Source organism: Genypterus blacodes, unplaced genomic scaffold, assembly GCF_046128005.1.
Source record: "Genypterus blacodes isolate CSIRO-AG114 ecotype Tasmania unplaced genomic scaffold, CSIRO-AGI_Gbla_v1 ptg000028l_1, whole genome shotgun sequence".
NCBI lineage: Eukaryota > Metazoa > Chordata > Actinopteri > Ophidiiformes > Ophidiidae > Genypterus > Genypterus blacodes.
In genome coordinates this window covers 4,400,954-4,427,930 of record NW_027466841.1, presented here as the reverse complement: position 1 = coordinate 4,427,930, position 26,977 = coordinate 4,400,954, and the positions used below count along the sequence as shown (strand labels likewise).

Sequence of the window (26,977 nt, the reverse complement as noted above, 5' to 3'; positions counted from 1 at the left end):
ACATGAACTTGAGTGTAGTCATGTGTACACGGTGACTTGAACTGGGTCTGTCTCACCTATAAAGAGCCTCTGTGTGGCTGCTGTCCTCGTTTAAGGCCGTACCACTCTGAACACGCACAATCTCGGATGCTAAGCAGCGTCGGGCCAGGTTAGTACTTGGATGGGAGACCGCCTGGGAATACCCGGTGCCGTAAGCATTTTGGCCCTCTGAGCAGCAGGCCTCACCTGGTCCTCCTCCCTCATGTTTCACTCCCTCTGTCAACACGCAATTTCCCTCGGGAGAATAAAGTTGTATCTTATCTTTTCTGAAATGTTAGTGTTCTTCTGATGAAGGCATCATGTAAATCGTGATATACATGAACTTGAGTGTAGTCATGTGTACACGGTGACTTGAACTGGGTCTGTCTCACCTATAAAGAGCCTCTGTGTGGCTGCTCTCCTCGTTTACGGCCATACCACTCTGAACACGCCCGATCTCGTCTGATCTCGGAAGCTAAGCAGCGTCGGGCCAGGTTAGCACTTGGATGGGAGACCGCCTGGGAATACCTGGTGCAGTAAGCATTTTGGCCCTCTGAGCAGCAGGCCTCACCTGGTCCTCCTCCCTCATGTTTCACTCCCTCTGAGAACACGCAATTTCCCTCGGGAGAATAAAGTTGTATCTTATCTTATCAGAAATGTTAGTGTTCTTCTGATGAAGGCATCATGTAAATTGTGATATACATGAACTTGAGTGTAGTCATGTGTACACGGTGACTTGAACTGGGTCTGTCTCACCTATAAAGAGCCTCTGTGTGGCTGCTCTCCTCGTTTACGGCCATACCACTCTGAACACGCCCGGTCTCGTCTGATCTCGGAAGCTAATCAGCGTCGGGCCAGGTTAGTACTTGGATGGGAGACCACCTGGGAATACCCGGTGCCGTAAGCATTTTGGCCCTCTGAGCAGCAGGCCTCACCTGGTCCTCCTCCCTCATGTTTCACTCCCTCTGTCAACACGCAATTTCCCTCGGGAGAATAAAGTTGTATCTTATCTTATCTGAAATGTTAGTGTTCTTCTGATGAAGGCATCATGTAAATTGTGATATACATGAACTTGAGTGTAGTCATGCGTACACGGTGACTTGAACTGGGTCTGTCTCACCTATAAAGAGCCTCTGTGTGGCTGCTCTCCTCGTTTACGGCCATACCACTCTGAACACGCCTGATCTCGTCTGATCTCGGAAGCTAAGCAGCGTCGGGCCAGGTTAGTACTTGGATGGGAGACCGCCTGGGAATACCCGCTGCCGTAAGCATTTTGGCCCTCTGAGCAGCAGGCCTCACCTGGTCCTCCTCCCTCATGTTTCACTCCCTTTGTCAACAACCAATGTCCCTCGGGAGAATAAAGTTGTATCTTATCTTATCTTATATGAAAGCATACATTCAGAAAATGAGTATTGCACATGGGCATAATATGAGATGATTGAATGCACATGGGGAGTAGAGTACAGGAGCCACTGTGTGACGATGATGATGATGATGATGATGATGATGATGAGGATAAAAGTGAGCGTCAGAGATGTAAGTGGTCCCTCTGTATGTTCTATGTGATGATTATCAGTTTCATTAGGTAAGACTTTATTATCCAGAAATGTGTGTTTCTGATGAAGGCATCATGTAAATTGTGATATACATGAACTTGAGTGTAGTCATGTGTACACGGTGACTTGAACTGGGTCTGTCTCACCTATAAAGAGCCTCTGTGTGGCTGCTCTCCTCGTTTACGGACATACCACTCTGAACACGCCCGATCTCGTCTGATCTCGGAAGCTAATCAGCGTCGGGCCAGGTTAGTACTTGGATGGGAGACAGCCTGGGAATACCCGGTGCAGTAAGCATTTTGGCCCTCTGAGCCGCAGGCCTCACCTGGTCCTCCTCGTTTCACTCCCTCTGTGAACACGCAATTTCCCTCGGGAGAATAAAGTTGTATCTTATCTTATCAGAAATGTTAGTGTTCTTCTGATGAAGGCATCATGTAAATTGTGATATACATTAACTTGAGTGTAGTCATGTGTACACGGTGACTTGAACTGGGTCTGTCTCACCTATAAAGAGCCTCTGTGTGGCTGCTCTCCTCGTTTACGGCCATACCACTCTGAACACGCCCGATCTCGTCTGATCTCGGAAGCTAATCGGCGTCGGGCCAGGTTAGTACTTGGATGGGAGACCGCCTGGGAATACCCGGTGCCGTAAGCATTTTGGCCCTCTGAGCAGCAGGCCTCACCTGGTCCTCCTCCCTCATGTTTCACTCCCTCTGTGAACACGCAATTTCCCTCGGGAGAATAAAGTTGTATCTTATCTTATCTGAAATGTTAGTGTTTTTCTGATGAAGGCATCATGTAAATTGGGATATACATGAACTTGATTGTAGTCATGCGTACACGGTGACTTGAACTGGGTCTGTCTCACCTATAAAGAGCCTCTGTGTGGCTGCTCTCCTCGTTTACGGCCATACCACTCTGAACACGCCCGATCTCTTCTGATCTCGGAAGCTAATCAGCGTCGGGCCAGGTTAGTACTTAGATGGGAGACCGCTTGGGAATACCCGGTGCCGTAAGCATTTTGGCCCTCTGAGCAGCAGGCCTCACCTGGTCCTCCTCCCTCATGTTACACTCCCTCTGTCAACACGCAATTTCCCTCGGGAGAATAAAGTTGTATCTTATCTTATCTTATATGAAAGCATACATTCAGAAAATGAGTATTGCACATGGGCATAATATGAGAAGATTGAATGCACATGAGAAGTGAAGTACACGAGCCACTGTGTGACGATGATGATGATGATGATGATGATGATGATGATGATGATGAAAGTGCGCAGCATCCAGGCAGAAATGCCATCAATGTGTGTAAATTTGTGGCAAATTGGGGAATATTGAAAATTTTCTAAAAATGTTGACCCGGGTCATCAATTTTTGAAACTGGAGAAAACTTTAAAAGCCAATATCTGTGACAAGGAAGGAGATAGAGAGCTAAAATTGCAGACGCAGCATCCAGGCAGAAATGCCATCAATGTGTGTAAATTTGGGGCAAATTGGGGAATATTGAAAATTTTCTAAAAATGTGGTCATCGATTTTTGAAACTGGAGATACTTGAAAAGCCCATATCTGTGACAAGGAAGGAGATAGAGAGCTAAAATTTCAGACGCAGCATCCAGGCAGAAATGCCATCAATGTGTGTAAATTGGGGCAAATTGGGGAATATTGAAAATTTTGGAAAAAAGTTGACACCCGGGTCATCGATTTTTGAAACTGGAGAAAACTTTAAAAGCCCATATCTGTGACAAGGAAGGAGATAGAGAGCTAAAATTTCAGACGCAGCATCCAGACAGAAATGCCATCAATTTGTGTAAATTTGGGGCAAATTGGGGAATATTGAAAATTTTCTAAAAATGTTGACCCGCGGGTCATCGATTCTTGAAACTAGAGAAAACTTGAAAAGCCCATATCTGTGAAAAGGAAGGAGATAGAGGCTTCTGTGTTCTTCTGATGAAGGCATCATGTAAATTGTGATATACATGAACTTGAGTGTAGTCATGTGTACACGGTGACTTGAACTGGGTCTGTCTCACCTATAAAGAGCCTCTGTGTGGCTGCGCTCCTCGTTTACGGCCATACCACTCTGAACACGGAAGTAAGAGGAGGTGTGTGTGAGCTCCAGGCGTGCGTGTATTTTGACTGATCCTGTGCGGCAATTTTGATTTTGAGTTTAAACTGTGGCGTTTCTTTAAGCCCAGATTTTTCGTTTCTTTGATAGCTCGGTTTTTGGAGCCACCCCCAGCAGTTTTGACTGTCTGGGGGACACTTTAAGTTATTTGTTTGTTTGGTTTGTGTTTTCCTGATGGAAAATAGTTTATACTGTGCTCCAAGTATGGTGAGAACCAGAGGAAAGGGAGCCAGAGTCGCTGCACCGGGCCCGGACCGGACGGCCGAGGCAAACGAGCCGATGGTGAAAGACGATCGGGCGTACAGGACCGTGGACGGTCAGAATATGACGGGAGAAATGGAGGACACACGTGCGGTGACAGCTCCTGACGTAGCCGAAAATGCGGAAGGAGGAAGAGGGCAGGAGAGAGAAATCATCAGAGAGGAAGAGATACGGATTATTAAGGATAAAGCTGAAGAGTTTCAGCAAAATTTAACGCTCGCGCTGGAGCTGATTGGAGAAGATAAAGTGACCGCAATGGAGCTGATCCAGGCAATACAAGACACTTGTGGGAAAATCATCGCCTGCCGGTACACGGGCAGAAATAAATATGAGATCACAATGAATCACCCGAAGGGGAAAGAAAGACTATTGGACGGCATAAAAATTGGACAGACCGCGATCATGTCCAAGGAGTTATGTAATGATGAGCTGGTGGTCTCGTTTCTGGGGCTGCCGGCGTATATCACGGACAGCGTCATTCTGGGCAAGCTGAACAGCTGGGGAGTGAGTGCAGTATCCCCGATCATCAGGAGAATGTGGCCGGGAACTAGAATTGCTGACGGAACAAGATACGTGAAAGTTAAATTCACGGAGACGGTCCAATCACTTCCATATTCGACCAAGTTTGAGACGGCTTTTGGAGCAGAGTTCTTCAGAGTTTTGCACGACAAACAGGTGAAAGTGTGCAGACAGTGCATACAGACTGGTCATATCCTGAGGGACTGTCCAGATTTCCTTTGTAGAAAATGTGGAGAGCAGGGGCACTATGCAAGGGAGTGCATGGGCAGAGGGAACAAATGCCAGAGCTGCAAAAAGGAGAGCAGCAGATGTGTTTGTGAGGACGTTGATCATGCTCCAGGGACGGGAGGAAAGCAACGTGAGGAGCAGGAAGAATCGAGAGAGAATATCTCTGAGAGGGAGGAGACCGAGAAGGATCGTGCGGAGGGGGAAGCGGAGAAAGGAAGAGACATACTGGAGTCGGACGGAGAGCAAGGAATGGAGGTGAGAGGATCGACAGCTGAGGTGCCGGGACATGGAGACGCAGCAGAGGGGCAGAGTGTGGATACATCGGAGAGAAAGGAGAGGAAGGTGAAAATTGTTCAACTTCAGCGGCCCCCAGAATCAGACTCAGAGATATGCTTGACGGGGTCTCAAGAGTCGGGGAACTCGGAGTCTGATATGGACCTCGGAAACAGCCAGGAGCTGGGGAAGAGAAGACTGCAATGGATGCTGAAGACAAGGGGATCAAAAAGAGGAAAAAGTAAGACGTGAACTGTAGCATAAAGATGATGGGCCTGATTTATCTCTATGTATTTACAATGTTAAAAATACTATCGCAAAACACAAACGGCTTAAGATGTATTAACAAGATGAGAGATGTTTTAAGGGTGGATACTTTTGACATCCTCTGTGTACAAGAGACTAGGTGGACAAGGGAGTGGAGAAGCTATCTGAGGGATACATGGGCTGGAAAAGTGTGGGCAAACAACGGTGTAAATGGACGAGCCGGAGTCGCTATTTTTGCGAAAGGAGATAAGATCCAAAATGTTAAGGAAATAGTGAAGGATGATGAGGGAAGGGTGATCGGTATTGAATTTATTTACAGGAATGTGCTTTACAAACTTTTGAATATTTATGCATCGAATGAGGACAACAAGCGTGGAATTTTCTTTGATCAACTAAAACCGCATTTGGGAGGGAACATTTGTGTAGTGGGGGATTTTAACTGTGCACTTACGAGGTTGGATATATCAAGCAACAATACATACAAAAGTGATATAAGTAGGAAATCGCTAAATGAGCTTTTTGACTATTTCAACCTGGTAGATCTGTGGAGGGTGCGCAATATGGGAGAAAGGGGCTTTTCCAGACGACAGACGGTTCTGGGGAAACTTAAACAGTCCAGGATTGACTTATGTCTATTAGCATCTGGGCTGGAAAAAAAGATTTCAAAATGCTGGTATGAGTTCACAGGGTTTAGCGATCATGCAAGGTTATGGGTGGAGCTGGGGGAGAAAGAGCACAAAGGTGGAGGGTTATGGTGTTTAAATAACAGTGTTTTGCTGGATGGAAAATATAGGGAGAAAGTTGAAAATCTACTGAAAGAAAGAAAAAGAGAACTCGGGGGGGGGTTGCATAAATATGGGGGAGTGGTGGGAGGAGGTGAAATTGCACATCAAAAAAGTGACAATAAACTATTGTAAAAATAAAATGGAGAAGGAAAGAAGGACTGAGTATAGTTTAAGAGACCAGATTAATAAAGAGCTGGAAAGGTCGATTGCAGAGGAAAACTTCAACAATCTAAAATATCTCATGCTGAGAAAACAATTAGATGAGCTTGAGAAGAAACGGAGCAGAGGGGCAGCTATCAGATCAAGGATGAAGGATATTTTAGAAGGGTAAAAGAATACAAGTTTCTTTTTAGGGCTTGAAAAAAGACAGCAAAAGAAAGCTCATCTGCAAAACCTGAAAAATGAAGAGGGTAAGACAATGGAGAAGACAGGGGAAATGCTGGAGGTGGCTCATAAACATTTTAAAAAACTTTTTTCAAAGATGGAGGTAAACTCTACAGACCACAGTGTTTTTGAAGGGATAGAAAAAAAATTAGGGGAAGAGGACAGAGCAGACTGTGATAAAAACATAACAGAGGAAGAATTGGAAAGAGCAATAAATGGTTTGAATAAGAACAAAAGTCCAGGGCTGGATGGGTTATCGGGGGAATTTTACATCACCTTTAAACAGGTGATAAAGCCAATTCTCCTGAGAATCTTTCAATGCATGGAGCGGGAGGGGAAAGCATCTGGGGACTTCTTCACCGGGCTAATCCGAGTGGTGTATAAGAATAAGGGTGACAAAGGGGATTTGGGGAATTATAGGCCAATTAGTCTGCTAAATACAGATTATAAAATACTGGCTAAAATCCTGGCAAACAGATTGAAGGAGGTGATAGGCACAGTGGTGAATCCCTGTCAGTGTTATGGTGTGGTAGGGAGAGACATTAGTGACATCATCTTATCGATCCAGGACATCTTTGACAAAATGAATCAGAAGGGAGGGCTGTACATAGGGGTTGATTTAGAGAAGGCGTTTGATAGGGTGGATCATGATTTTTTGTTTAAAACACTGGGAAAGATGGGTTTCGGGGAAGGTTTCACTAAATGGATTAGGTTAATATATAGGAATGCCATCAGTAGGGTGAAAATAAACGGGAGGTTAACTGAGAGCTTCGCTCTGGAGAGGTCAATCAGGCAAGGATGCCCGCTTTCAGCTATGTTATACTCCATAGCGGCAGAACCCTTGTCTGCCCTCATTAGGAGGGACCCAGGGATTTTGGGGATTGAAATGGAAGATAAAACGGACACGAAAATCTACCAGTACGCAGATGACATAAGTATTACGGTTAGGGATGAGAGGAGTGTAGACAGGGTGCTGCAGCATGTAGAGTGCTATGAGAGGGCATCTGGGGCCAAAATCAATGCGGAAAAAACCGAGCTAATGGGCTTTGGTGATGGTTTCGATTGTGTAAATAAATGGAATTTTGTAAAGAGAAATGAAATGGTGAAGGTTTTGGGTGTATACGTAGGTAAGAATCGAGATGCAGCAACAAAACAAACGTGGGGTGAAATAGAGGGAAAAATCAAAATGCGATTGGATTTCTGGTCCGGGAGGAAATTGAATCTAAGGGGTAAAGTGATAGTAACTAACGCCCTCCTTCTGTCCAAGTGTCAGTATGCGCTAAGAGTCTGTGAAATGCCGGACAGGGTAATAGGAAAGCTGAATGACATGATGAGTGCTTTCATCTGGAATAAAAAACAGCATTTGATAGCCAGGAAGGTGCTCATCAATGGGCAGAAGGAGGGCGGTTTGAAATTGGTGGACCTGAAAAGTAAAAAGCTTAGTGCACGGATTCGACTGTTAGGGAAATTTATGGGAAACGCAAAGATTTACGCGTGGCAGAAGTGCCTCGACTCTTGCCTACAGGGGTGGGATAATAGAGGAGTGTTTAATCTATGTAGGGAAACGGAGCAAAGCGAAAGAGCACAGGTTAATGCATTTACAGGGGAAATACTTGAAGCGTGGAATATTTTACTGGGGGATTTAAAGTTTAGATGTGAGACTGCGGAGCAGGTGTTACACCAACCAGTTTTCAGAAATCCGGCAATAAGGTGTCAGGGGAAGGTATTTTCAGGGAGGTACTTGGAGGAACTAGGTTTAAATCAGGTGAAGCACTTTATCCAAAGAGGTGGTGGATTTCTGCAGGAGGAAGTAATCCAGGAGGTCAGGGGAAGATTAGGGAAAGTGAGACCAATAGAGATCAAAAGACTATGCCAGAGAATTTTAGAGGGGTTACCTCGTAGCTGGGTGGCGCTGGTGAAGGGGAGGAGGGCAGAGAAGGCTCTGGAGTTGGTCAGTTTCTCCCTCATCCAAGGAGGGAAAGAGCATGACATACGATCAGTTAACTCCAAGATACTATATAGAGTGTTTTTGGGAAAGGAAAAGAAGAAAGCGGCAGCTGAGGAAGTATGGCTAAGGCAGTTCCATGGGCTTCAGAGGGAGCACATTTGGTCAGATCTAAATGTGAAGTTCATTTCATCAGAGTGCTTTGATACAAATTTCAGGCTCAGACACAATAGAATATTTGTCAATTTGGTGCTAAACCAGATAAATAGACTCAACAGCAAGGTTTGTGATATATGTGAGGTGGAAGTGGAGACATTTAGGCACTTTATTTTTGAATGTAAGGAGTTAAAAGTGTTTTTTGAGAAACTGGACCAATGCTTTCAAAAATGTAGAGTCACAATCACGGAAAAGGAAAAATGGGAGAGGTTTTTTCTATTTGGGTATAAGGAAAGGAAAGCAGGGGTGAACAAATGGCTTATCAATTACATTCTGAGTTATGCCAAACATGTCATCAGACTTCGGAGAAACTATTCACATTTCGAGGACAAAAAAGTGAACATCTGGAGATTTTTCTGTAACTTTATGAAAAGGAATGTGAGTCTGCTGTGGGATGGTGGGGACAAGACTTTCAAACAAAAGGTGCTGGAAGATAACTGTCTATTTGTGTGTGGAAATCAGGGTGGGGTGCAAATGTCAATAGGTCAAGGGTGAGGGGTGATGGGTGAAGGAAAAAAAAAGAAAAAAAAAAAAGATGTGATGAATGGTGTTATGGATTGTTGGAAATAATTTGATTTGATTTGAAATGACTTGTATTTACTTGTGTAAAATGTATTTGGAAAAATATTTATTTTTTTGATAATAAAAGAAAAAAAAAAAAACACGCCTGATCTCGTCTGATCTCGGAAGCTAAGCAGCGTCGGGCCAGGTTCGTACTTGGATGAGAGACCGCCTAGGAATACCCGGTGCCGTAAGCATTTTGGCCCTCTGAGCAGCAGGCCTCACCTGGTCCTCCTCCCTCATGTTTCACTCCCTCTGTCAACACCCAATGTCCCTCGGGAGAATAAAGTTGTATCTTATCTTATCTTATATGAAAGCATACATTCAGAAAATGAGTATGGCACATGGGCATAATATGAGATGATTGAATGCACATGAGAAGTGAAGTACACGAGCCACTGTGTGACGATGATGATGATGATGATGATGATGATGATGATGAAAGTGAGCGTCAGAGATGTTAGTGGTCCCTCTTTATGTTCTATGTGATGATTATCAGTTTCATTAGGTAAGACTTCATTATCCAGAAATGTGTGTTTCTGATGAAGGCATCATGTAAATTGTGATATACATGAACTTGAGTGTAGTCATGTGTACACGGTGACTTGAACTGGGTCTGTCTCACCTATAAAGAGCCTCTGTGTGGCTGCTCTCCTCGTTTACGGCCATACCACTCTGAACACGCCTGATCTCTTCTGATCTCGGAAGCTAAGCAGCGTCGGGCCAGGTTAGTACTTGGATGGGAGACCGCCTGGGAATACCCGGTGCCGTAAGCATTTTGGCCCTCTGAGCAGCAGGCCTCACCTGGTCCTCCTCCCTCATGTTTCACTCCCTCTGTGAACAACCAATGTCCCTCGGGAGAATAAAGTGGTATCTTATCTTATCTTATATGAAAGCATACATTCAGAAAATGAGTATTGCACATGGGCATAATATGAGATGATTGAATGCACATGGGGAGTGAAGTACAGGAGCCACTGTGTGACAATGATGATGATGATGATGATGATGATGATGAGGATAAAAGTGAGCGTCAGAGATGTAAGTGGTCCCTCTTTATGTTCTATGTGATGATTATCAGTTTCATTAGGTAAGACTTCATTATCCAGAAATGTGTGTTTCTGATGAAGGCATCATGTAAATTGTGATATACATGAACTTGAGTGTAGTCATGTGTACACGGTGACTTGAACTGGGTCTGTCTCACCTATAAAGAGCCTCTGTGTGGCTGCTCTCCTAGTTTACGGCCATACCACTCTGAACACGCCCGATCTCGTCTGATCTGGGAAGCTAAGCAGTGTCGGGCCAGGTTAGTACTTGGATGGGAGACCGCCTGGGAATACCCGGTGCCGTAAGCATTTTGGCCCTCTGAGCAGCAGGCCTCACCTAGTCTTCCTCCCTCATGTTTCACTCCCTCTGTCAACAAGCAATTTCCCTCGGGAGAATAAAGTTGTATCTTATCTTATCTGAAATGTTAGTGTTCTTCTGATGAAGGCATCATGTAAATTGTGATATACATTAACTTGAGTGTAGTCATGTGTACACGGTGACTTGAACTGGGTCTGTCTCACCTATAAAGAGCCTCTGTGTGGCTGCTCTCATCGTTTACGGCCATACCACTCTGAACACGCCTGATCTCTTCTGATCTCGGAAGCTAAGCAGCGTCGGGCCAGGTTAGTACTTGGATGGGAGACCGCCTGGGAATACCCGGTGCCGTAAGCATTTTGGCCCTCTGAGCAGCAGGCCTCACCTGGTCCTCCTCCCTCATGTTTCACTCCCTCTGTGAACAACCAATGTCCCTCGGGAGAATAAAGTGGTATCTTATCTTATCTTATATGAAAGCATACATTCAGAAAATGAGTATTGCACATGGGCATAATATGAGATGATTGAATGCACATGAGGAGTGAAGTACACGAGCCACTGTGTGACGATGATGATGATGATGATGATGATGATGATGATGAAAGTGCGCAGCATCCAGGCAGAAATGCCATCAATGTGTGTAAATTTGGGGCAAATTGGGGAATATTGAAAATTTTCTAAAAATGTTGACCAGGGTCATCAATTTTTGAAACTGGAGAAAACTTGAAAAGCCCATATCTGTGACAAGGAAGGAGATAGAGAGCTACAATTTCAGACGCAGCATCCAGGCAGAAATGCCATCAATGTGTGTAAATTTGGGGCAAATTGGGGAATATTGAAAATTTTCTAAAAATGTTGACCAGGGTCATCAATTTTTGAAACTGGAGAAAACTTGAAAAGCCCATATCTGTGACAAGGAAGGAGATAGAGAGCTAAAATTTCAGACGCAGCATCCAGGCAGAAATGCCATCAATGTGTGTAAATTTGGGGCAAATTGGGGAATATTGAAAATTTTCTATCTGTGACAAGGAAGGAGATAGAGAGCTAACATTTCAGGCGCAGCATCCAGGCAGAAATGCCATCAATGTGTGTAAATTTGGGGTAAATTGGGGAATATTGAAAATTTTCTAAAAATGTTGACCCGGGTCATCAATTTTTGAAACTGGAGAAAACTTGAAAAGCCCATATCTGTGACAAGGAAGGAGATAGAGAGCTACAATTTCAGACGCAGCATCCAGGCAGAAATGCCATCAATTTGTGTAAATTTGGGACAAATTGGGGAATATTGAAAATTTTCTAAAAATGTTGACCCGGGTCATCGATTTTTGAAACTGGAGAAAACTTGAAAAGCCCATATCTGTGACAAGGAAGGAGATAGAGAGCTAAAATTTCAGACGTTGCATCCAGACAGAAATGCCATCAATTTGTGTAAATTTGGGGCAAATTGGGGAATATTGAAAATTTTGGAAAAATGGTGACCCCCGGGTCATCGATTATTGAAACTGGAGAAAACTTGAAAAGCCCATATCTGTGACAAGGAAGGAGATAGAGAGCTACAATTTCAGACGCAGCATCCAGACAGAAATGCCATCAATTTGTGTAAATTTGGGACAAATTGGGGAATATTGAAAATTTTCTAAAAATGTTGACCCGGGTCATCGATTTTTGAAACTGGAGAAAACTTGAAAAGCCCATATCTGTGACAAGGAAGGAGATAGAGAGCTAAAATTTCAGACGTTGCATCCAGACAGAAATGCCATCAATTTGTGTAAATTTGGGGCAAATTGGGGAATATTGAAAATTTTCTAAAAATGTTGACCCGCGGGTCATCGATTCTTGTAACTAGAGAAAACTTGAAAAGCCCATATCTGTGACAAGGAAGGAGATAGAGAGCTAAAATTTCAGACGCAGCATCCAGGCAGAAATGCCATCAATGTGTGTAAATTTGGGGCAAATTGGGGAATATTGAAAATTTTCTAAAAATGTTGACCCGCGGGTCATCGATTTTTGAAACTGGAGAAAACTTTAAAAGCCCATATCTGTGACAAGGAAGGAGAAAGAGAGCTAAAATTTCAGACGCAGCATCCAGGCAGAAATGCCATCAATGTGTGTAAATTTGGGGCAAATTGGGGAATATTGAAAATTTTGGAAAAATGGTGACCCCCGGGTCATCGATTTTTGAAACTGGAGAAAACTTGAAAAGCCCATATCTGTGACAAGGAAGGAGATAGAGAGCTACAATTTCAGACGCAGCATCCAGACAGAAATGCCATCAATTTGTGTAAATTTGGGGCAAATTGGGGAATATTGAAAATTTTCTAAAAATGTTGACCCGCGGGTCATCGATTCTTGTAACTAGAGAAAACTTGAAAAGCCCATATCTGTGACAAGGAAGGAGATATAGAGCTAAAATTTCAGACGCAGCATCCAGGCAGAAATGCCATCAATGTGTGTAAATTTGGGGCAAATTGGGGAATATTGAAAATTTTCTAAAAATGTTGACCCGCGGGTCATCGATTTTTGAAACTGGAGAAAACTTTAAAAGCCCATATCTGTGACAAGGAAGGAGAAAGAGAGCTAAAATTTCAGACGCAGCATCCAGGCAGAAATGCCATCAATGTGTGTAAATTTGGGGCAAATTGGGGAATATTGAAAATTTTGGAAAAATGGTGACCCCCGGGTCATCGATTTTTGAAACTGGAGAAAACTTGAAAAGCCCATATCTGTGACAAGGAAGGAGATCGAGAGCTACAATTTCAGACGCAGCATCCAGGCAGAAATGCCATCAATTTGTGTAAATTTGGGGCAAATTTGGGAATATTGAAAATTTTCTAAAAAGGTTGACCCGGGTCATCAATTTTTGAAACTGGAGAAAACTTGAAAAGCCCATATCTGTGACAAGGAAGGAGATAGAGAGCTACAATTTCAGACGCAGCATCCAGGCAGAAATGCCATCAATGTGTGTAAATTTGGGACGAATTGGGGAATATTGAAAATTTTGGAAAAATGGTTGACCCGGGTCATCGATTTTTGAAACTGGAGAAAACTTGAAAAGCCCATATCTGTGACAAGGAAGGAGATAGAGAGCTACAATTTCAGACGCAGCATCCAGACAGAAATGCCATCAATTTGTGTAAATTTGGGGCAAATTGGGGAATATTGAAAATTTTCTAAAAATGTTGACCCGCGGGTCATCGATTCTTGTAACTAGAGAAAACTTGAAAAGCCCATATCTGTGACAAGGAAGGAGATAGAGAGCTAAAATTTCAGACGCAGCATCCAGACAGAAATGCCATCAATGGGTGTAAATTTCGGGCAAATTGGGGAATATTGAAAATTTTGGAGAAAAGTTGACCCCCGGGTCATCGATTTTTGAAACTGGAGAAAACTTGAAAAGCCCATATCTGTGACAAGGAAGGAGATAGAGAGCTAAAATTTCAGACGCAGCATCCAGACAGAAATGCCATCAATGTGTGTAAATTTGGGGCAAATTGGGGAATATTGAAAATTTTCGAAAAAGGTTGACCCGCGGGTCATCGATTCTTGAAACTAGAGAAAACATGAAAAGCCCATATCTGTGACAAGGAAGGAGATAGAGAGCTACAATTTCAGACGCAGCATCCAGGCAGAAATGCCATCAATGTGTGTAAATTTGGGGCAAATTGGGGAATATTGAAAATTTTCTAAAAATGTTGACCCGCGAGTCATCGATTCTTGAAACTAGAGAAAACTTGAAAAGCCCATATCTGTGACAAGGAAGGAGATAGAGAGCTAAAATTTCAGACGCAGCATCCAGACAGAAATGCCATCAATTTGTGTAAATTTGGGGCAAATTGGGGAATATTGAAAATTTTCTAAAAATGTTGACCCGGGTCATCAATTTTTGAAACTGGAGAAAACTTGAAAAGCCCATATCTGTGACAAGGAAGGAGATAGAGAGCTAAAATTTCAGACGCAGCATCCAGACAGAAATGCCATCAATGTGTGTAAATTTGGGGCAAATTGGGGAATATTGAAAATTTTCGAAAAAGGTTGACCCGCGGGTCATCGATTCTTGAAACTAGAGAAAACTTGAAAAGCCCATATCTGTGACAAGGAAGGAGATAGAGAGCTACAATTTCAGACGCAGCATCCAGGCAGAAATGCCATCAATGTGTGTAAATTTGGGGCAAATTGGGGAATATTGAAAATTTTCTAAAAAGTTGACCCGGGTCATCGATTTTTGAAACTGGAGAAAACTTGAAAAGCCCATATCTGTGACAAGGAAGGAGATAGAGAGCTAAAATTTCAGACGCAGCATCCAGGCAGAAATGCCATCAATGTGTGTAAATTTGGGACAAATTGGGGAATATTGAAAATTTTCTAAAAATGTTGACCCGCGAGTCATCGATTCTTGAAACTAGAGAAAATTTGAAAAGCCCATATCTGTGACAAGGAAGGAGATAGAGAGCTAAAATTTCAGACGCAGCATCCAGACAGAAATGCCATCAATTTGTGTAAATTTGGGACAAATTGGGGAATATTGAACATTTTCTAAAAATGTTGACCCGCGAGTCATCGATTCTTGAAACTAGAGAAAACTTGAAAAGCCCATATCTGTGACAAGGAAGGAGATAGAGAGCTAAAATTTCAGACGCAGCATCCAGACAGAAATGCCATCAATGTGTGTAAATTTGGGGCAAATTGGGGAATATTGAAAATTTTCGAAAAAGGTTGACCCGCGGGTCATCGATTTTTGAAACTGGAGAAAACTTGAAAAGCCCATATCTGTGACAAGGAAGGAGATAGAGAGCTAAAATTTCAGACGCAGCATCCAGACAGAAATGCCATCAATGTGTGTAACTTTGGGGCAAATTGGGGAATATTGAAAATTTTGGAGAAAAGTTGACCCCCGGGTCATCGATTTTTGAAACTGGAGAAAACTTGAAAAGCCCATATCTGTGACAAGGAAGGAGAAAGAGAGCTAAAATTTAGACGCAGCATCCAGGCAGAAATGCCATCAATTTGTGTAAATTTGGGGCAAATTGGGGAATATTGAAAATTTTCTAAAAATGTTGACCTGCGAGTCAACGATTCTTGAAACTAGAGAAAACTTGAAAAGCCCATGTCTGTGACAAGGAAGGAGATAGAGAGCTAAAATTTCAGACGCAGCATCCAGGCAGAAATGCCATCAATGTGTGTAAATTTGGGGCAAATTGGGGAATATTGAAAATTTTCTAAAAATGTTGACCCGGGTCATCAATTTTTGAAACTGGAGAAAACTTGAAAAGCCCATATCTGTGACAAGGAAGGAGATCGAGAGCTACAATTTCAGACGCAGCATCCAGGCAGAAATGCCATCAATGTGTGTAAATTTGGGGCAAATTTGGGAATATTGAAAATTTTCTAAAAAGGTTGACCCGGGTCATCAATTTTTGAAACTGGAGAAAACTTGAAAAGCCCATATCTGTGACAAGGAAGGAGATAGAGAGCTACAATTTCAGACGCAGCATCCAGGCAGAAATGCCATCAATGTGTGTAAATTTGGGGCAAATTGGGGAATATTGAAAATTTTCTAAAAATGTTGACCCGCGAGTCATCGATTCTTGAAACTAGAGAAAACTTGAAAAGCCCATATCTGTGACAAGGAAGGAGATAGAGAGCTACAATTTCAGACGCAGCATCCAGGCAGAAATGCCATCAATGTGTGTAAATTTGGGGCAAATTGGGGAATATTGAAAATTTTCTAAAAATGTTGACCCGCGAGTCATCGATTCTTGAAACTAGAGAAAACTTGAAAAGCCCATATCTGTGACAAGGAAGGAGATAGAGAGCTAAAATTTCAGACGCAGCATCCAGACAGAAATGCCATCAATTTGTGTAAATTTGGGGCAAATTGGGGAATATTGAAAATTTTCTAAAAATGTTGACCCGGGTCATCAATTTTTGAAACTGGAGAAAACTTGAAAAGCCCATATCTGTGACAAGGAAGGAGATAGAGAGCTAAAATTTCAGACGCAGCATCCAGACAGAAATGCCATCAATGTGTGTAAATTTGGGGCAAATTGGGGAATATTGAAAATTTTCGAAAAAGGTTGACCCGCGGGTCATCGATTCTTGAAACTAGAGAAAACTTGAAAAGCCCATATCTGTGACAAGGAAGGAGATAGAGAGCTACAATTTCAGACGCAGCATCCAGGCAGAAATGCCATCAATGTGTGTAAATTTGGGGCAAATTGGGGAATATTGAAAATTTTCTAAAAATGTTGACCCGGGTCATCGATTTTTGAAACTGGAGAAAACTTGAAAAGCCCATATCTGTGACAAGGAAGGAGATAGAGAGCTAAAATTTCAGACGCAGCATCCAGGCAGAAATGCCATCAATGTGTGTAAATTTGGGACAAATTGGGGAATATTGAAAATTTTCTAAAAATGTTGACCCGCGAGTCATCGATTCTTGAAACTAGAGAAAATTTGAAAAGCCCATATCTGTGACAAGGAAGGAGATAGAGAGCTAAAATTTCAGACGCAGCATCCAGACAGAAATGCCATCAATGTGTGTAAATTTGGGGCAAATTGGGGAATATTGAAAATTTTCGAAAAAGGTTGACCCGCGGGTCATCGATTTTTGAAACTGGAGAAAACTTGAAAAGCCCATATCTGTGACAAGGAAGGAGATAGAGAGCTAAAATTTCAGACGCAGCATCCAGACAGAAATGCCATCAATGTGTGTAAATTTGGGGCAAATTGGGGAATATTGAAAATTTTGGAGAAAAGTTGACCCCCGGGTCATCGATTTTTGAAACTGGAGAAAACTTGAAAAGCCCATATCTGTGACAAGGAAGGAGAAAGAGAGCTAAAATTTAGACGCAGCATCCAGGCAGAAATGCCATCAATTTGTGTAAATTTGGGACAAATTGGGGAATATTGAAAATTTTCTAAAAATGTTGACCTGCGAGTCAACGATTCTTGAAACTAGAGAAAACTTGAAAAGCCCATGTCTGTGACAAGGAAGGAGATAGAGAGCTAAAATTTCAGACGCAGCATCCAGGCAGAAATGCCATCAATGTGTGTAAATTTGGGGCAAATTGGGGAATATTGAAAATTTTCTAAAAATGTTGACCCGGGTCATCAATTTTTGAAACTGGAGAAAACTTGAAAAGCCCATATCTGTGACAAGGAAGGAGAAAGAGAGCTAAAATTTCAGACGCAGCATCCAGACAGAAATGCCATCAATTTGTGTAAATTTGGGGCAAATTGGGGAATATTGAACATTTTCTAAAAATGTTGACCCGGGTCATCAATTTTTGAAACTGGAGAAAACTTGAAAAGCCCATATCTGTGACAAGGAAGGAGATCGAGAGCTACAATTTCAGACGCAGCATCCAGGCAGAAATGCCATCAATGTGTGTAAATTTGGGGCAAATTTGGGAATATTGAAAATTTTCTAAAAAGGTTGACCCGGGTCATCAATTTTTGAAACTGGAGAAAACTTGAAAAGCCCATATCTGTGACAAGGAAGGAGATAGAGAGCTAAAATTTCAGACGCAGCATCCAGACAGAAATGCCTTCAATGTGTGTAAATTTGGGACAAATTGGGGAATATTGAAAATTTTCTAAAAATGTTGACCCGCCAGTCATCGATTCTTGAAACTAGAGAAAACTTGAAAAGCCCATATCTGTGACAAGGAAGGAGATAGAGAGCTACAATTTCAGACGCAGCATCCAGGCAGAAATGCAATCAATGTGTGTAAATTTGGGGCAAATTGGGGAATATTGAAAATTTTCTAAAAATGTTGACCCGCGGGTCATCGATTTTTGAAACTAGAGAAAACTTGAAAAGCCCATATCTGTGACAAGGAAGGAGATAGAGAGCTACAATTTCAGACGCAGCATCCAGGCAGAAATGCCATCAATGTGTGTAAATTAAGGACGAATTGGGGAATATTGAAAATTTTGGAAAAATGGTGACCCCCGGGTCATCGATTTTTGAAACTGGAGAAAACTTGAAAAGCCCATATCTGTGACAAGGAAGGAGATAGAGAGCTACAATTTCAGACGCAGCATCCAGACAGAAATGCCATCAATTTGTGTAAATTTGGGGCAAATTGGGGAATATTGAAAATTTTCTAAAAATGTTGACCCGCGGGTCATCGATTCTTGTAACTAGAGAAAACTTGAAAAGCCCATATCTGTGACAAGGAAGGAGATAGAGAGCTAAAATTTCAGACGCAGCATCCAGACAGAAATGCCATCAATGGGTGTAAATTTCGGGCAAATTGGGGAATATTGAAAATTTTGGAGAAAAGTTGACCCCCGGGTCATCGATTTTTGAAACTGGAGAAAACTTGAAAAGCCCATATCTGTGACAAGGAAGGAGATAGAGAGCTAAAATTTCAGACGCAGCATCCAGGCAGAAATGCCATCAATGTGTGTAAATTTGGGGCAAATTGGGGAATATTGAAAATTTTCGAAAAAGGTTGACCCGCGGGTCATCGATTCTTGAAACTAGAGAAAACATGAAAAGCCCATATCTGTGACAAGGAAGGAGATAGAGAGCTACAATTTCAGACGCAGCATCCAGGCAGAAATGCCATCAATGTGTGTAAATTTGGGGCAAATTGGGGAATATTGAAAATTTTCTAAAAATGTTGACCCGCGAGTCATCGATTCTTGAAACTAGAGAAAACTTGAAAAGCCCATATCTGTGACAAGGAAGGAGATAGAGAGCTAAAATTTCAGACGCAGCATCCAGACAGAAATGCCATCAATTTGTGTAAATTTGGGGCAAATTGGGGAATATTGAAAATTTTCTAAAAATGTTGACCAGGGTCATCAATTTTTGAAACTGGAGAAAACTTGAAAAGCCCATATCTGTGACAAGGAAGGAGATAGAGAGCTAAAATTTCAGACGCAGCATCCAGACAGAAATGCCATCAATGTGTGTAAATTTGGGGCAAATTGGGGAATATTGAAAATTTTCGAAAAAGGTTGACCCGCGGGTCATCGATTCTTGAAACTAGAGAAAACTTGAAAAGCCCATATCTGTGACAAGGAAGGAGATAGAGAGCTACAATTTCAGACGCAGCATCCAGGCAGAAATGCCATCAATGTGTGTAAATTTGGGGCAAATTGGGGAATATTGAAAATTTTCTAAAAATGTTGACCCGGGTCATCGATTTTTGAAACTGGAGAAAAATTGAAAAGCCGATATCTGTGACAAGGAAGGAGATAGAGAGCTAAAATTTCAGACGCAGCATCCAGGCAGAAATGCCATCAATGTGTGTAAATTTGGGACAAATTGGGGAATATTGAAAATTTTCTAAAAATGTTGACCCGCGAGTCATCGATTCTTGAAACTAGAGAAAACTTGAAAAGCCCATATCTGTGACAAGGAAGGAGATAGAGAGCTAAAATTTCAGACGCAGCATCCAGACAGAAATGCCATCAATGTGTGTAAATTTGGGGCAAATTGGGGAATATTGAAAATTTTCTAAAAATGTTGACCCGGGTCATCAATTTTTGAAACTGGAGAAAACTTGAAAAGCCCATATCTGTGACAAGGAAGGAGATAGAGAGCTAAAATTTCAGGCGCAGCATCCAGGCAGAAATGCCATCAATGTGTGTAAATTTGGGGCAAATTGGGGAATATTGAAAATTTTCTAAAAATGTTGACCCGCGGGTCATCGATTTTTGAAACTGGAGAAAACTTGAAAAGCCCATATCTGTGACAAGGAAGGAGATAGAGAGCTACAATTTCAGACGCAGCATCCAGACAGAAATGCCATCAATTTGTGTAAATTTGGGGCAAATTGGGGAATATTGAAAATTTTCTAAAAATGTTGACCCGCGGGTCATCGATTCTTGTAACTAGAGAAAACTTGAAAAGCCCATATCTGTGACAAGGAAGGAGATAGAGAGCTAAAATTTCAGACGCAGCATCCAGACAGAAATGCCATCAATGGGTGTAAATTTCGGGCAAATTGGGGAATATTGAAAATTTTGGAGAAAAGTTGACCCCCGGGTCATCGATTTTTGAAACTGGAGAAAACTTGAAAAGCCCATATCTGTGACAAGGAAGGAGATAGAGAGCTAAAATTTCAGACGCAGCATCCAGGCAGAAATGCCATCAATGTGTGTAAATTTGGGGCAAATTGGGGAATATTGAAAATTTTCGAAAAAGGTTGACCCGCGGGTCATCGATTCTTGAAACTAGAGAAAACATGAAAAGCCCATATCTGTGACAAGGAAGGAGATAGAGAGCTACAATTTCAGACGCAGCATCCAGGCAGAAATGCCATCAATGTGTGTAAATTTGGGGCAAATTGGGGAATATTGAAAATTTTCTAAAAATGTTGACCCGCGAGTCATCGATTCTTGAAACTAGAGAAAACTTGAAAAGCCCATATCTGTGACAAGGAAGGAGATAGAGAGCTAAAATTTCAGACGCAGCATCCAGACAGAAATGCCATCAATTTGTGTAAATTTGGGGCAAATTGGGGAATATTGAAAATTTTCTAAAAATGTTGACCAGGGTCATCAATTTTTGAAACTGGAGAAAACTTGAAAAGCCCATATCTGTGACAAGGAAGGAGATAGAGAGCTAAAATTTCAGACGCAGCATCCAGACAGAAATGCCATCAATGTGTGTAAATTTGGGGCAAATTGGGGAATATTGAAAATTTTCGAAAAAGGTTGACCCGCGGGTCATCGATTCTTGAAACTAGAGAAAACTTGAAAAGCCCATATCTGTGACAAGGAAGGAGATAGAGAGCTACAATTTCAGACGCAGCATCCAGGCAGAAATGCCATCAATGTGTGTAAATTTGGGGCAAATTGGGGAATATTGAAAATTTTCTAAAAATGTTGACCCGGGTCATCGATTTTTGAAACTGGAGAAAAATTGAAAAGCCGATATCTGTGACAAGGAAGGAGATAGAGAGCTAAAATTTCAGACGCAGCATCCAGGCAGAAATGCCATCAATGTGTGTAAATTTGGGACAAATTGGGGAATATTGAAAATTTTCTAAAAATGTTGACCCGCGAGTCATCGATTCTTGAAACTAGAGAAAACTTGAAAAGCCCATATCTGTGACAAGGAAGGAGATAGAGAGCTAAAATTTCAGACGCAGCATCCAGACAGAAATGCCATCAATGTGTGTAAATTTGGGGCAAATTGGGGAATATTGAAAATTTTCTAAAAATGTTGACCCGGGTCATCAATTTTTGAAACTGGAGAAAACTTGAAAAGCCCATATCTGTGACAAGGAAGGAGATAGAGAGCTAAAATTTCAGGCGCAGCATCCAGGCAGAAATGCCATCAATGTGTGTAAATTTGGGGCAAATTGGGGAATATTGAAAATTTTCTAAAAATGTTGACCCGCGGGTCATCGATTTTTGAAACTAGAGAAAACTTGAAAAGCCCATATCTGTGACAAGGAAGGAGATAGAGAGCTACAATTTCAGACGCAGCATCCAGACAGAAATGCCATCAATGTGTGTAAATTTGGGGCAAATTGGGGAATATTGAAAATTTTGGAGAAAAGTTGACCCCCGGGTCATCGATTTTTGAAACTGGAGAAAACTTGAAAAGCCCATATCTGTGACAAGGAAGGAGAAAGAGAGCTAAAATTTAGACGCAGCATCCAGGCAGAAATGCCATCAATTTGTGTAAATTTGGGACAAATTGGGGAATATTGAAAATTTTCTAAAAATGTTGACCTGCGAGTCAACGATTCTTGAAACTAGAGAAAACTTGAAAAGCCCATGTCTGTGACAAGGAAGGAGATAGAGAGCTAAAATTTCAGACGCAGCATCCAGGCAGAAATGCCATCAATGTGTGTAAATTTGGGGCAAATTGGGGAATATTGAAAATTTTCTAAAAATGTTGACCCGGGTCATCAATTTTTGAAACTGGAGAAAACTTGAAAAGCCCATATCTGTGACAAGGAAGGAGAAAGAGAGCTAAAATTTCAGACGCAGCATCCAGACAGAAATGCCATCAATTTGTGTAAATTTGGGGCAAATTGGGGAATATTGAACATTTTCTAAAAATGTTGACCCGGGTCATCAATTTTTGAAACTGGAGAAAACTTGAAAAGCCCATATCTGTGACAAGGAAGGAGATCGAGAGCTACAATTTCAGACGCAGCATCCAGGCAGAAATGCCATCAATGTGTGTAAATTTGGGGCAAATTTGGGAATATTGAAAATTTTCTAAAAAGGTTGACCCGGGTCATCAATTTTTGAAACTGGAGAAAACTTGAAAAGCCCATATCTGTGACAAGGAAGGAGATAGAGAGCTAAAATTTCAGACGCAGCATCCAGACAGAAATGCCATCAATGGGTGTAAATTTCGGGCAAATTGGGGAATATTGAAAATTTTGGAGAAAAGTTGACCCCCGGGTCATCGATTTTTGAAACTGGAGAAAACTTGAAAAGCCCATATCTGTGACAAGGAAGGAGATAGAGAGCTAAAATTTCAGACGCAGCATCCAGGCAGAAATGCCATCAATGTGTGTAAATTTGGGGCAAATTGGGGAATATTGAAAATTTTCGAAAAAGGTTGACCCGCGGGTCATCGATTCTTGAAACTAGAGAAAACATGAAAAGCCCATATCTGTGACAAGGAAGGAGATAGAGAGCTACAATTTCAGACGCAGCATCCAGGCAGAAATGCCATCAATGTGTGTAAATTTGGGGCAAATTGGGGAATATTGAAAATTTTCTAAAAATGTTGACCCGCGAGTCATCGATTCTTGAAACTAGAGAAAACTTGAAAAGCCCATATCTGTGACAAGGAAGGAGATAGAGAGCTAAAATTTCAGACGCAGCATCCAGACAGAAATGCCATCAATTTGTGTAAATTTGGGGCAAATTGGGGAATATTGAAAATTTTCTAAAAATGTTGACCAGGGTCATCAATTTTTGAAACTGGAGAAAACTTGAAAAGCCCATATCTGTGACAAGGAAGGAGATAGAGAGCTAAAATTTCAGACGCAGCATCCAGACAGAAATGCCATCAATGTGTGTAAATTTGGGGCAAATTGGGGAATATTGAAAATTTTCGAAAAAGGTTGACCCGCGGGTCATCGATTCTTGAAACTAGAGAAAACTTGAAAAGCCCATATCTGTGACAAGGAAGGAGATAGAGAGCTACAATTTCAGACGCAGCATCCAGGCAGAAATGCCATCAATGTGTGTAAATTTGGGGCAAATTGGGGAATATTGAAAATTTTCTAAAAATGTTGACCCGGGTCATCAATTTTTGAAACTGGAGAAAACTTGAAAAGCCCATATCTGTGACAAGGAAGGAGATAGAGAGCTAAAATTTCAGGCGCAGCATCCAGGCAGAAATGCCATCAATGTGTGTAAATTTGGGGCAAATTGGGGAATATTGAAAATTTTCTAAAAATGTTGACCCGCGGGTCATCGATTTTTGAAACTGGAGAAAACTTGAAAAGCCCATATCTGTGACAAGGAAGGAGATAGAGAGCTACAATTTCAGACGCAGCATCCAGACAGAAATGCCATCAATTTGTGTAAATTTGGGGCAAATTGGGGAATATTGAAAATTTTCTAAAAATGTTGACCCGCGGGTCATCGATTCTTGTAACTAGAGAAAACTTGAAAAGCCCATATCTGTGACAAGGAAGGAGATAGAGAGCTACAATTTCAGACGCAGCATCCAGGCAGAAATGCCATCAATGTGTGTAAATTTGGGGCAAATTGGGGAATATTGAAAATTTTCTAAAAATGTTGACCCGCGAGTCATCGATTCTTGAAACTAGAGAAAACTTGAAAAGCCCATATCTGTGACAAGGAAGGAGATAGAGAGCTAAAATTTCAGACGCAGCATCCAGACAGAAATGCCATCAATTTGTGTAAATTTGGGGCAAATTGGGGAATATTGAAAATTTTCTAAAAATGTTGACCAGGGTCATCAATTTTTGAAACTGGAGAAAACTTGAAAAGCCCATATCTGTGACAAGGAAGGAGATAGAGAGCTAAAATTTCAGACGCAGCATCCAGACAGAAATGCCATCAATGTGTGTAAATTTGGGGCAAATTGGGGAATATTGAAAATTTTCGAAAAAGGTTGACCCGCGGGTCATCGATTCTTGAAACTAGAGAAAACTTGAAAAGCCCATATCTGTGACAAGGAAGGAGATAGAGAGCTACAATTTCAGACGCAGCATCCAGGCAGAAATGCCATCAATGTGTGTAAATTTGGGGCAAATTGGGGAATATTGAAAATTTTCTAAAAATGTTGACCCGGGTCATCGATTTTTGAAACTGGAGAAAAATTGAAAAGCCGATATCTGTGACAAGGAAGGAGATAGAGAGCTAAAATTTCAGACGCAGCATCCAGGCAGAAATGCCATCAATGTGTGTAAATTTGGGACAAATTGGGGAATATTGAAAATTTTCTAAAAATGTTGACCCGCGAGTCATCGATTCTTGAAACTAGAGAAAACTTGAAAAGCCCATATCTGTGACAAGGAAGGAGATAGAGAGCTAAAATTTCAGACGCAGCATCCAGGCAGAAATGCCATCAATGTGTGTAAATTTGGGGCAAATTGGGTAATATTGAAAATTTTGGAAAAAAGTTGACCCGGGTCATCAATTTTTGAAACTGGAGAAAACTTGAAAAGCCCATATCTGTGACAAGGAAGGAGATAGAGAGCTACAATTTCAGACGCAGCATCCAGACAGAAATGCCATCAATGTGTGTAAATTTGGGACAAATTGGGGAATATTGAAAATTTTGGAGAAAAGTTGACCCCCGGGTCATCGATTTTTGAAACTGGAGAAAACTTGAAAAGCCCATATCTGTGACAAGGAAGGAGAAAGAGAGCTAAAATTTCAGACGCAGCATCCAGGCAGAAATGCCATCAATGTGTGTAAATTTGGGACAAATTGGGGAATATTGACAATTTTCTAAAAATGTTGACCCGCCAGTCATCGATTCTTGAAACTAGAGAAAACTTGAAAAGCCCATATCTGTGACAAGGAAGGAGATAGAGAGCTAAAATTTCAGACGCAGCATCCAGGCAGAAATGCCATCAATGTGTCTAAATTTGGGGCAAATAGGGGAATATTGAACATTTTCTAAAAATGTTGACCCGGGTCATCAATTTTTGAAACTGGAGAAAACTTGAAAAGCCCATATCTGTGACAAGGAAGGAGATAGAGAGCTAAAATTTCAGACGCAGCATCCAGGCAGAAATGCCATCAATGTGTCTAAATTTGGGGCAAATAGGGGAATATTGAACATTTTCTAAAAATGTTGACCCGGGTCATCAATTTTTGAAACTGGAGAAAACTTGAAAAGCCCATATCTGTGACAAGGAAGGAGATAGAGAGCTAAAATTTCAGGCGCAGCATCCAGGCAGAAATGCCATCAATGTGTGTAAATTTGGGGCAAATTGGGGAATATTGAAAATTTTCTAAAAATGTTGACCCGCGGGTCATCGATTTTTGAAACTAGAGAAAACTTGAAAAGCCCATATCTGTGACAAGGAAGGAGATAGAGAGCTAAAATTTCAGACGCAGCATCCAGGCAGAAATGCCATCAATGTGTGTAAATTTGGGGCAAATTGGGTAATATTGAAAATTTTGGAAAAAAGTTGACCCGGGTCATCAATTTTTGAAACTGGAGAAAACTTGAAAAGCCCATATCTGTGACAAGGAAGGAGATAGAGAGCTACAATTTCAGACGCAGCATCCAGACAGAAATGCCATCAATGTGTGTAAATTTGGGACAAATTGGGGAATATTGAAAATTTTGGAGAAAAGTTGACCCCCGGGTCATCGATTTTTGAAACTGGAGAAAACTTGAAAAGCCCATATCTGTGACAAGGAAGGAGAAAGAGAGCTAAAATTTCAGACGCAGCATCCAGGCAGAAATGCCATCAATGTGTGTAAATTTGGGACAAATTGGGGAATATTGACAATTTTCTAAAAATGTTGACCCGCCAGTCATCGATTCTTGAAACTAGAGAAAACTTGAAAAGCCCATATCTGTGACAAGGAAGGAGATAGAGAGCTAAAATTTCAGACGCAGCATCCAGGCAGAAATGCCATCAATGTGTGTAAATTTGGGGCAAATTGGGGAATATTGAAAATTTTGGAAAAAAGTTGACCCGGGTCATCAATTTTTGAAACTGGAGAAAACTTGAAAAGCCCATATCTGTGACAAGGAAGGAGATAGAGAGCTAAAATTTCAGACGCAGCATCCAGGCAGAAATGCCATCAATGTGTCTAAATTTGGGGCAAATAGGGGAATATTGAACATTTTCTAAAAATGTTGACCCGGGTCATCAATTTTTGAAACTGGAGAAAACTTGAAAAGCCCATATCTGTGACAAGGAAGGAGATAGAGAGCTAAAATTTCAGGCGCAGCATCCAGGCAGAAATGCCATCAATGTGTGTAAATTTGGGGCAAATTGGGGAATATTGAAAATTTTCTAAAAATGTTGACCTGGGTCATCA

At 41.6% G+C, this 26,977-nt stretch overlaps 8 non-coding genes and 1 pseudogene across 8 annotated transcripts; all 9 read left to right on the top strand.

The window, feature by feature from the left end:
* The first annotated feature begins 442 nt into the window (after positions 1–442).
* LOC142993741 (5S ribosomal RNA) lies at positions 443–561 on the top strand. Its single transcript, XR_012961258.1, has one exon. It is a non-coding gene; the product is annotated as a 5S ribosomal RNA (ribosomal RNA).
* Positions 562–806: 245 nt separating this feature from the next.
* Positions 807–925, top strand: LOC142993646 (5S ribosomal RNA). The gene has a single exon (XR_012961166.1). It is a non-coding gene; the product is annotated as a 5S ribosomal RNA (ribosomal RNA).
* A 245-nt stretch (positions 926–1,170) lies between these two features.
* On the top strand, positions 1,171–1,289 carry LOC142993728 (5S ribosomal RNA). The gene has a single exon (XR_012961245.1). It is a non-coding gene; the product is annotated as a 5S ribosomal RNA (ribosomal RNA).
* Positions 1,290–1,752: 463 nt separating this feature from the next.
* Positions 1,753–1,871, top strand: LOC142993801 (5S ribosomal RNA; annotated as a pseudogene).
* Positions 1,872–2,110: 239 nt separating this feature from the next.
* On the top strand, positions 2,111–2,229 carry LOC142993618 (5S ribosomal RNA). Its single transcript, XR_012961139.1, has one exon. It is a non-coding gene; the product is annotated as a 5S ribosomal RNA (ribosomal RNA).
* Positions 2,230–2,474: 245 nt separating this feature from the next.
* Positions 2,475–2,593, top strand: LOC142993688 (5S ribosomal RNA). Its single transcript, XR_012961206.1, has one exon. It is a non-coding gene; the product is annotated as a 5S ribosomal RNA (ribosomal RNA).
* Positions 2,594–9,796: 7,203 nt separating this feature from the next.
* On the top strand, positions 9,797–9,915 carry LOC142993612 (5S ribosomal RNA). Its single transcript, XR_012961134.1, has one exon. It is a non-coding gene; the product is annotated as a 5S ribosomal RNA (ribosomal RNA).
* A 463-nt stretch (positions 9,916–10,378) lies between these two features.
* LOC142993668 (5S ribosomal RNA) lies at positions 10,379–10,497 on the top strand. The gene has a single exon (XR_012961187.1). It is a non-coding gene; the product is annotated as a 5S ribosomal RNA (ribosomal RNA).
* Positions 10,498–10,742: 245 nt separating this feature from the next.
* On the top strand, positions 10,743–10,861 carry LOC142993611 (5S ribosomal RNA). Its single transcript, XR_012961133.1, has one exon. It is a non-coding gene; the product is annotated as a 5S ribosomal RNA (ribosomal RNA).
* Positions 10,862–26,977: the final 16,116 nt, after the last annotated feature.